The sequence below is a fragment of the Chenopodium quinoa genome, unplaced genomic scaffold (assembly GCF_001683475.1).
Source record: "Chenopodium quinoa cultivar QQ74 unplaced genomic scaffold, ASM168347v1, whole genome shotgun sequence".
NCBI classification, from domain to species: domain Eukaryota; kingdom Viridiplantae; phylum Streptophyta; class Magnoliopsida; order Caryophyllales; family Amaranthaceae; genus Chenopodium; species Chenopodium quinoa.
Genome location: NW_018745068.1, coordinates 782048 through 794187, shown reverse-complemented (window position 1 = coordinate 794187; position 12140 = coordinate 782048).

The following is a 12140-nucleotide window of genomic DNA, read 5'->3' as shown; positions in this document are numbered from 1 at the left end:
GTGGAATTGCTTCACAAGATAAGTAGTTCACTATGTCGGCGTACCAAGGTAATGACTTTGCTTGGATGACATACAAAACATCATCTTTTAGCTCATCATTGATCGAAAGTTGATCAATGCCCTCATCTCGGATCTCCAACCTTGACAAATGGTCCACTATTGAATTTTCCGACCCCTTCTTATTTTTCACCTCAATATCAAAATCTTGCAAAGCAAGCACCCATCTCATCAATCTAGGCTTAGAATGTTTCTTGGACATGAGTGAAAGGAATGGTGTCCTTCCAACAAGTGTATTATTCCAATAGAGGGTTCGGAATTATTGGAAACCTAATTCTTCAGTGAGGTCAAGTGATCGGAAGGCCTAGGTGGAGGCCAATTCCGATCAGTAATATTAATGCATCATTAATATTACGGCTTAATCTTAACTGAACCCTTCGGGTCGCACCCCAATCGAATAACCGATCTAAATCAACGAATCAATCTGAAGGATTAGATGAGTCATTAGAGTATTACGAACAAAGACGTCGGATATCGAGCTTAGAGTGACGAGACCGAGCGTTGCAAGTCGAGTCGAATTTAGAATTCGATGAGACGAGGAATTAAGCAAGCAACTAGTTCGAGCCTAGTCGTAGCCTCGCATTGGCCTAGCCATGCGAGTGCTAGGCTAGGCGAGGTCACTAACCTATGGGTTCCTAGCATCTCCTAGCACACGCACATCGCATGGCCCAAGCATCGCAAGATGCGTGCCATGCGTGTGTGCGTGTTGTGGCTGTGCTAGCATGGTTGGGCGTGCTTGCTAGCATAGCAGCACCAGCCATCGCAACATGCTAGGCATGGCCAAGCACAGCCCGCAAGCATCGCAAGGCCAGCAGCACACAAGTGCTTGCTGGGCCTCGCTACCGCAAGCAGGCAACACATAGCACACGCACCGCAGCTTGTTATGCGTGCTTGTGCTATGGGATATGCGTGATAGGCAATGGCACGCACCAAGCACCCTAGGCCTCGCCTATCGCACATCATCACGCACCAAGCAGCAGCGTGCTAGGCATGCTAGGCTGTGCGTGTGTGTGCTAGCAAGCCGCACCAAGCAGCAGCGTGCTAGGCATGCTGGGTTGTGCGTGTATGCTAGCAAGCAGAACCAAGCACCACGCCACTCGCACAGCAGCACGCACCAGGCAACAGCGTATGCATGTGCTGGCTGGCTGTGTGTGCTAGCTGGCTGCGCATGTGCGTGGGCAGGTTAGCCAGCAGCCCAGCCTTGGTGCTAGGAGCCACCTGGCAGACTACAGCCAGCCAAGTGGTGAGTTGGTCCGATTTTTGTGTGGGGACCAAGGGTTGGTGCTTGGCTTGGGGAGCAAGGTGATTTTGTCTCCCCCTTGGGTGGTCCTCACCTACTCTCTCCCTCCTTGTGACACTTGGAGCTTGTTGATTGCCTTGCATTTTTATTTTGTTTTGGATTAAATTAAAATAGAGGAAAATGCAAATCTCCCACATTGATGGGAGAAGGGAGATCAAGTCTCCATTCCCTATAAATACCCAAGTTTTGGGTTTGGGAAAAAAGACTTGAGTGGAACTAAAAGGCATCTCCTTAGCAAAGTGAGAATACCTTAAGTTTTTATTGGTCAAGTCCCGACTAACCTTCGGGATTAAGACCGTTCGGGTCCGATCGAGGGTGCGAGCCGTAGAAGGTCGTCGCACTTGCGAGGCTCGAGCTTTGAAGTAAGAGCTCGTGAATCGAGCGAAGCACGCGTCGAGGGTAAGAATGTCTTTTCTTTTTCTCTTTCTTATGTTATTAATTATGTGATTAAATGTTTAGTTGCTTTAATTACTGAGCGGGTCTTGGGCAGGTTTCTCTTTCGCGTAGCGTTGGATGCTACGAAACCCAACAGTGATTTTGAATTAGTTTTAATCTCGTATTTTACTAATTTTGGCCAACGAACCCAAATTTTAACTCAAAAATAGTGATTTTTGGGTGGAATCGATGTTCTAAATCGTTTTGATTCTTTATAAGGGTTGTCCAGAAGCCAAAATCCACCCAGAAACATGTTTTTCGAGGGGTTTTTCGTTTTTGACGAAAATTTTTAAATCTTTAAGCCTTGATTAATTATAGCATGTTAAAAGTAGATTAAATGTATGGTTGCATCACTAATCTACTGCAATTATAAACCTTATTAAGCATGTTTATGAAGTCATAATTGGTGCTTAATTTGGTGAGTTCATTTTTCACATTTTTGCAAATAAATTGCTTCAAGTGTGAATGTTCATGGTGAACTTGTAATTTTGAAGTCCCTAATATGTTAAAGATCCAATCTTTAATTGTTTATTTGGTTGGAACTTTGATTGCTAAATTCCATGTTGAACTAATTTTTGGATTTAATCATTTTTGAGTTGATTAAAGTCCTAAAAGTTCAAAACTTCTTGTTGAAATTTAATTAATCTTCATATTGGAAGATGTAATTTTTCAATTATGCACAAGTAAGAGTTGGAAATTTTTCATTGGATGAAAGGGTTTAATTTTCCAACCCCTTTAATTTTGTCAAATCTCATTATTAATTTATATTTGGTTAAATTAATTATGAGTGTAGCCCTTCAATTTTGTAGCATCAAGATAGACCTAAATTGATTTAAAGAATGGTTCTTGAATAATTTAGGCTTGTGCACTATTAAAATTGAATTTAATTAAGTTGGACTTGTTTTATTTTCATTTTTCTCTAAATTGGTTCTTAAATAAATTTAGAATTAATTTTTATCACACATAAATCGGGAATTAGTATTAAGACAAGCCAAAGCATGCTTAATCACTTTTTGATTTTTGGGATCTTGGAATCATTTTATTCTCGCCTAAAAGGGACAAATGTTGATGCGTGGATAAAATGCTCAATAAGATTGAAAATTTGCATGAATGCTTTAAATTTCAAACTTATTGGTTTATAAATGGTTTTTCCATTTCAAATTCTTTCAATTGTAGAGAAATGTCTGCAAATAACTCAAACAACCAGTTTTCATTACGCTCAATTTTCGACAATGAGAAGTTGAGTGGGCCAAATTTTCTTGATTGGCAAAGGAACTTGCGTATTGTTCTCATGCAAGAGAAAAAGGAATATGTCCTTGATGAGGAAATGCCCGACACTCCCAATGAGGAGGTTACTCAGGCTGCCCTTAACTGATGGCAAAGTGCCAATCGGGATGTCAAGTGCATCGTGCTAGCCACTATGTCTCCGGACCTTAAAAGACTTTCTTTGAAAAGGAGACGACTTTTGAGATCATTTCTGAACTTTAGAATATGTTTCAAGAGAGGGCCCGAACTGAAAGGTTTGAAACCCACAGGCAGATCCTTGAGAGCAAGCTCAAGAAAGGAAAGCCAGTCAGCCCGCATGTTCTTAAAATGATTGGATTATTTGAGAACATGGAAAGGCTTGATGTTGGGTATTCAACCAAGATGGCAATTGACATCATTATCCACTCGCTGCACAAAGTTATGATCAGTTCAAGATGAACTATAATATGCACAGCATGGAGAAAACTCTCACCGAGCTTCATGGTATGTTGAAGCAGGCCGAGCAAACCTTCAAGGATGAGGGGAAGCATGACATGCTCATGGTGAGAAAGGGCAAGCCATTTAAGCGCTCGGGCAAGAAGAGAAGCTTTAAAGGGAAAAAGAAGAAGAATTTTTCGCCTAAGTCAAATGCTGCTAAGAGCGGCAAGGACAAGAAGGTAGCCTCTTCTAAATCCGATTTCGAATGTTTCTACTGCAAGAAGAAAGGACATTGGAAGCAGGATTGCCTCAAATTCAAGGAAGATAAGAAGAACGGCACCTTTGCTTCTGTATCAGGTATTTTTGTTATAAACTTAAACTTCGCTAGCAAAACAACATGGGTATTAGATACTGGATGTGGCTCACACCTTTGTTCCAATGATCAGGGACTAAGGATAAATAGAAGGCTAGAGAAGGGAGAGGTCGAGCTTCGGGTCGGCAATGGAGCCAGGATGTCTGCCGTATCCGTTGGAACTCTCAGTTTGTCTTTGCCCTGTGGGCTTGTTTTAGAACTTGACAATTGTTATCATGTACCAAGAGTTACCAAAAACATTATTTCAATTTCGGCGTTGGACGCCAAGGGATTTGAATTTCGAATTAAGAACAACAGTTGTTCGTTTTATTTCGATAATGTTTTATATGGTATGGCATATTTAGAAAATGGTCTTTATGTGCTTTCTCTAGACAAACAAGTTTATAACATTAATGATACCGCCAAAAGAGCTAAGACCATCGAGTCAAATCAAACCTACTTGTGGAATTGTCGTCTTGGCCACATTAACATCAAACGCATCAAGAAACTTCTTCATGAAGGTATTCTTGATTCATTCGACTTGGAGTCGTTTGAAAATTGCGAAGGATGTTTATTAGGCAAGATGATAAAGCAGTCATTCTCCAAGTTGGGAGAAAAGACAAGTGACTTATTAGGTCTAATACATACGGATGTATGTGGACCAATGAATTCACCTACAAGGAATGGTTGTCGATATTTCATTACCTTCACGGATGACTATAGTAGATATGGCTATGTCTACCTTATGTCGAACAAATCTGAATCATTTGAGAAATTCAAAGATTTCAGAGTGAAATTGAAAATTAGCTTGGCAAGAAAATCAAAGCACTTCGATCGGATTGAGGTGGCGAGTATTTGAGCCATGAATTCGACGATCACATGAAAGAAAATGGTATTCTTTTACAGTTGACACCTACCGGAACTCCACAATGGAACAGAATGTCCGAAAGGAGGAATCAAACCTTGTTAGACATGGTTCGATCAATGATGGGTCTTAGTGAACTTCCTATCTCTTTCTGGGGACACGCGCTTCTAACCGCGGCACTAACACTGAACCGTGCTCTGTCATAAGCTGTCGAAAAGACTCCATATGAATTATGGACGAAGAAACCTCCACGGTTGTATTTTCTTAAGATTTAAGGTTGCGAAGCATTGATAAGTGGCATTTATGCCACTATTTAGATCCTCTAATCGCGGTATTTTTCTACGTTTGTCCCTTGTTTGTACCCCTTTTGCTCCGTTTCTCCCTTTATTATGTTTTTGTGCTTTTCCTCGTGTTTTGTAGGCTTTTGGAGTTAATTTTAAGAGAATGAAGAGCTTGGAGAATTGGAGTTCATTTGAAGAGCTACAAAGGAAGTTAAGGAGCAAGCAAGCAAGGCCATGCGGACAGCGCGGGTCGCGCTTTTAGAATGGCGCGGGCGCGCCAAACCCAGCGCGGGCGTGCCTAACATTGGGGTCGAAAATATTGGAGGCAGAATGTAGGCGCGATTTGGGCGCGGCTTAGGCGCGGGCGCTCAAGGGCCTGAACTCCAAAACTGACCTTTGTTCACTCTTTTAGCCATAAATTTTGATCTACAAATCGGATTGAGGTGATTCAAGTTGCATTGGAAACTATACTTGAAGAGCTTTCCAACGGTAGGTCGTACGCCCCCAGAAATCTCCTAGAACAGAAGTTATGGCCGTTTGAAAATGAATGTCGCTGCCAGGCCAATCCCAGTGCGCGGGCGCGCAGGCCTCTATCGCGGGCGCGCACGAGCAGCTACGGGTCTTTTAAATGCTTCTTCATCTCCTCTTTTTGGCCAAGTTTTTATGGTGGGTTTCTTTGGGGTTTTCTCTCTACTCTTTGAGGGGTTAAACCCTAACATCTCTCCATCAATCTTCACATAAATTAGGCTTAGATTTAGTTTTAATCTTTGTTTTTATACTTTGTAATGTAGATTAAGAGTAATTTAGGGTATTTTAGAGAGAGAAATTGAAGAGCTTCAATGGTGGATTGAAGAAGATGAAGATGCAAAGTGACATTGTTTTGGATTCCTTTTCAATACTTCAATGAGCATTCTAAACTCTATCTCATTTATTGTTCTTTCTTAATTTCTTGCTTGATTAGAGTAGTTGTTTAGTTTAATTGCTTCTCTTTGTTCTTCTTGTTGGGTTTTGTGTTAGTTGTTCATGATTAGTGAGTAATTCCCTTTACTAAGGGATTGGTGATAGCATGTGGTGAATCTTGAATGTATTAGGCTAGACAAATGTTGGTTATATGTGATTAAATATACCTTGTAACCATGTTTTACTAATTACTCCATGTGAATGGCCAATCATGTGTTGTAATTGGGTGGATTGAACTAAGTTATGACGATAGTGTAACTTAGGGATATCCATTAGGTGATCGATTCTATGAAAAAACCTTAACTTTCACAGCTTATGACGATAGTATGAGCATGTGTTAAGTTCGGAAAGCCTTTGACCCCGATAGGTGGTTAGATGGTATTGTTGGTATTGCCTTATATGAGATATTTGGTTTGCATGTAAACTCATTTCCATTGCCTAACTTTATTGAAGATCATTGTCATGTTTGACCCTCTCCCTTGGTGTTAGTTTAACTTAATATTAATCTCATTTTGTTTATTGTTCTATCCATCCTATCTCTTTAACCTAGCTTAATTGGTGGTGGTGTTGATAGTGTTTATGTCGTCTCCGTGGTTCGACCCTCTACTTACCACTAAACTTGTTTAGTGTAGGTGTAGGTTTATAAATATTGTTTGGTTGAGGGTAGTTAGTCCAACGACCTAATTATCCTTCACCAAGCATATGTCAAGAGATTAATTTCTGACAAACTTCACCTAGAATCTAACAAGTGTATCTTTGTGGGCTACCCAGAAGAAACCAAGGGGTATTACTTCTACAACAAATCCGAGAACAAATTGTTTGTTGCTTGCGATGGTGTCTTTTTGGAGAAGGAACACCTTTCCAAAATGACAAGTAGGAGGAAAATCGAACTCGACGAAATTCGAGAGGTCGAGCAACAAAGTCAACCTGACAAAATTGACAATCAAAGTGCTTTAGAAGCAGCTAATGACATTGGTCAGAGTCAAACCGACAATGCAAATGCTCAACCTATTACCCTGCGTAGGTCGCAACGGCTAAGATATCAACCAGACAAATACCTTGGTATTGTCTTAACCGAAGATCAAGACATCCTAGTTATGGATGGAGATGAGCCAGCGACATACAAACAAGCTATGACGAGCCTCGACTCTGCAAAATGGCAAGATGCCATGAAATCCGAGATGGATTCCATGTCTGAAAATCAAGTCTAGGACTTGGTTAATTTGCCCGAAGGTTACAAACCTATTGGTTGCAAATGGATTTTCAAGTTGAAAACAAACAAAGATGGAAATGTATCTATATACAAAGCTAGACTGGTGGCAAAAGGTTATAGGCAAATTCATGGAGTTGATTATGATTATAAAGGAGAAATTTATTAAAATTAAAACCCACAATAAATTGAAGAACCCTAACAATTTACTAATTCGCATACAACAAATCAGACATCAATTAAACTAATCAATTACCTGTTGTTCGAAATAGTGGTTAGAATACCCCAAACATTTAAATTAGAGAGAAAAGTTGTGCGATTTTAGAACCGTAGGTAGCTGTAAATTGATGAAATCGCCACAAATCCAGCATCAACCCATCAACAATAGAAACTCGAATTCCAGTATTCGACATCGATCAATAAAAAACAAATCAACCCAATTCATGAAATCACAAAACATAAACAAATTACCGAAGAGGGGGAGGAAGAGGAGACAACAAAAATCGCAAACCCTAGACGATGAACAACAACAACAACAATAGCAAGGAACCACAAATCTCATTTAATTTCGAATATTAACACAACAAATCAACTTGATTCACAAACATTAAAACCCCCAAAATCAGAATCAATTCCGAATCAAGCTTCAACTCCGCGCAACCCAACGTAAAATCAATTCGTGAAAGACAACAAATCAACAGATCTTGAATGAACAAAGAATACAAAGCAGCAGATTAAACAAGATGAGATAGTAAAAATGGTGGGATTCGAGCCTCAAAATCGGCTCAAGATTGCAGCCCTCATAGAAGATGAAAAAGAATGAAGGAGGAGAGAGAAGCTAAGGTAGGGCGAAAAAAAAAACGAACAAGTAGGAAACAGAAAGAAAGAAGAAGGGAAAGAGAAAGAAGGAAAAGGAGATCGAAGGAGAGAGAAGGAGTTTGAGGCTCCATTGTTGTAGATGAGAGAGACGGAGAGAAGTAGATGAGAGAAGAGGAGATATCGAGGAAAGAGAAAGAAAGAAGATAAAGACCGTTTTTTTTTCATAGCATTCACACCGATTTGGTTCGAACCAGTGCGATTAACTCATTTTTCGCACCGGTTTGGTTCAAACTAGTGCGAAAACTCTTTCCCTCAATCCCGCCTATTTTTTCGCACCGGTTTATAAAAACCGGTGCAAATTATGAGATTCTCATTTAACTTTTTCTACTAGTGGAAAGAAATGCACATTTGACTCATAAATAAGAACTAAACAATGTAAATTACACGACTAACTCATAAAATAAACACATATAATATGCATCAAAACTTTTGAAGTACATATAGTGCATAAAACTTCTCAAATAAAGCATGAAAATCATTCCTAATGAGTCCTCTGATTCTAGTAGCCTTTACCCTCTTAAGCAGTTAAGCATACACATCATTTCGATAAATATAGAAGCTGAAAGTTGAAAATGCACTAGCAAGGTGAAACAGATTCTGATCGACCCCAATGTCCTCCTACCCCAAAATTGCACATGAAATACCTCCAAGTTCCTAGTCCACCACCCAGTCTGCGAGGTCGCCAGCTAGAAACAGTTCAAACATATGCACAGGTATAAAGCTGCCCACTTCAAACATATTTACATAGAGCAACCCGTCTAGGTGTAGAGTGTGGCATTGACCTGGCATGTCCCATAAATTATCAAATTTTCAGTCATGCATAGTACCTGATCCAGTTTGTTTCGCAGCTTACCTTCCAATTCTTCAATAATTTTTCCTCATTGCCTGCCTGCACACTGCTCCCCTCCTCGCCTGCCCCCTTACTTGCACACTGCCCCTTCCCCTTGTGGCACACCTGCTCTCTCCCTGCCTACACACCTTTCCCTTGCTTGCACACTTAACTCATCCCCAAACTAAATAGCAGCACGAACAGATTCTACACAAAAATATAATCAAAGTAATTACTTTTTACAAAAATCGAATTAAGCTACCATACAAAATTATTAATATTAAACAACACGAATCTGGGAATGAGCTACCATGCGATGTTGAAGCAGAAAAATCGCAAAAATAAAATCTAGACACCACAGCTCAGAATCAATTTCCACAACATTAACACTCTTTTTAAATATGCATGCATTGTCATAAAATGATTCAAAAACATCAAAATTGCATAACTAATTTCATCAGATCATCCAAACCAACAACAATTTCACAGAAAATTAACACAAAAATCCTTTAACCTATGAAAATACAAAATTGACACAAAAATCCTAAAAAAGCAAAATAAAATCCACAGAAAAATCAAAAGAATCACCAAAAAAAAATTAAAAATAATTAATTGACCTATAACCTTGAGATTGATATGAGTAGCTTGATCAGGAGCAGGCTTCTTATCTTCATTAAAAGCGTTGTTACCTCCATTGTTGTTGGTATCAGTTTCTCTAGCCATCTTCTACAAATTTTGAACTATGTTACATCAATTAAACCCAAAATTTAAAAGCATTTAACATGAATAATTGGACCAAAAGACCAAAATATAATGTAAAGCTAAATAACCCAGAAACCCTAACCTTGAATTTCTGATTTTTGGTTTGAAATTGATTTGAATTTGTTGTTGTTGAAGACGCACGCACATCGAATTGATTCAATATAGACGAACCCAGAAACCCTAACCTCCAATATTGTAGAAAGAGAGAAGGAGAAGGAGATCGAAAGAGAGAAGAAAGGAAAGGGAAAGTGGCAGTTATGGAGAAGGAGATTGAAGGAGAGAGAAGGAGTTTGAGGAAAGTGCTGAGAGAAAGCTCAGAAGCCCCTTCAATGGAGAAATTTAAGTACGCTTCAATGGAGGAGAGAGAGAGGAGAGAGAGGCAGATGAGAGAGGAGGAAATATCGAGGAAATGAAAGAGAAAGAAAGAGTGTATCCGGGTTTTTTTTTTTATTTTACAATAGATTTCGCACCGGTTCGAACCGAACTGGTGCGATTAACTCATTTTTCGCACCGCTTTGGTTAGAACCGGTGGGAAAACTCTTCCCCTCAATCCTGCCTATTTTTTTTCGCATCGGTTTTTAAAAACCGGTGCGCATTCTGCGGTGCCTATTCCATTTTTTCTACTAGTGATACCCCCAAAAATTACATAGGAAAATCTGTCAAAAAAACCAGATTTACATGATGGGAGCACCCGCTCCTGTGCTTGGAGCGCCCGCTCCTTGTCTTCTTGCGCGCCCGCTCCTCACTGCATCAGGGAAGGCAGATTGTTGGAGCTTGATTAGGAGCGCCCGCTTCTTGAAGGTTCCTTCTAATGCAGATGGAAGTTAGTTTGTGGCAGATCGGGGAGGAGCGCCCGCTCCTCCCTGAGTTCCTTGAATGGCAAGAACTTAACAAGATGGAGGAGCGCCCTCTCCTCCTATGGTGCACGCTCGCTCCTCCCTGAGTTACTTGAATGGCAGGAACTCAGTAAGATGGAGGAGCGCCCTCTCCTCAGTGGTTGCATGCCCTCTCTTCTTGTGCTTTGCTTCAATAAAGTTCATAAATGCCTTAGTAAGTTTGTCAAGTCTTCTCTTACACCTACAAGCATGAACACACACAAAGAGGTACAAGAACACCAAAGACTACAATTATATACAAAAGGGAGCTAGAAAAAGGGATGAAGTGGGGGAAATAGTACAAGATCGTGTTTAAAATGCCATGATAAGTGGAAAAATAAAACACTTATCAACAACCAACGCCTCTCGGCTGCCGGCACCTAACCCACTCCCCGGCTAGCGGATCTCGCCGACAAATAACTCCTCCCCCGCCGGCGAAGCTCGACCACCTTACCCCTTTCCCCTTCCCACGAACAACCCCAACTCCCCAAATTCCCCTACCCCGACACACGTCGCCCTCCTCCCATTTCCCTTAAATCAAACTCAAAACTACCCAAAAAACCAAAACGAAGCCTATGTTAAACAACCTAGAAAAACCAAATTGGACGGGGAGAGGAGTGAGGTGAGATTCGTCAGCGGGGGAGGGGGGAAATGAGCTAGCGTGATGGGCACTTGCCAGCCAAGGAGCTCGGCAAGGCATCGGCCGTCGGAGGTGGGGATCAGGCTAGGCTAGCGGCGGCGGTTGTTGCGTTGGTGGTTTTTTTTAATATTTTTTTTAAAGTTAATTAATTAAACTATTGAATCAATAATATAAATTAAAATTAAACTTAAACTTTTTTTACCAATCATGCAGTGACACGTGTACATTAAACTTTTTTTAAAAAAAATTACCTATTCATCAGGTTACTGGTCACCGGGGACCATTGAAAGCAAATTCATATTAAAGTTCTGATTATTAAAAAATAATCAAAAGTTGGGATTATTTTGGACGAATCAAGCAAATTTGGGATTTTTCTTGTCAATTTTTCCTTAATCTTATGGTATATCACAATGTTTATTGTACTTTTTTTTTTATGTTTTTTTACCGACAATGTTTTCGTTTTATATAGTTTCTAATAAACAAATAATGAAATATTATTGTAAAACTATGCATAGCACGGGTTTTGAACTAGTTATTTAGAATGTTCAACTCAGATGTCTACTGCAAATGCCTTGCTTTTTTAAGCAATGCAAATGCCTTTCTTTGCAAAATATATCCATAGAAGTAAGGCCTAAAATTTCAATATATCATCCCCTGCATTTTACAACGCTCTTGTATATGTTGTATCAATACTTATTTGGTTCAATTTATAACTTTCGACTGTCTTAAAAGGAAGAACACTGCATCCAGAAGTTTTGAAAGCTACCGAACACAGAAATTTCAATCACTTCTGAGCAAGATTAGTTCTGAGTCTTAGGATGACATCATTATTTTTAAATTTTTTGGTCTTAAGACAAGACTTTATTTTTTTTATGCATTTAAGAAGTTGAGTCTTAACAAAATTTAAAGTAAAGTCTTGAAAATTCAAGACTTAACTTAAACTTAACTTGACACTCTATACACAGTGTTTTCCCTATATACACTTTAAAACACAGTGTTTTGATAAAAAATT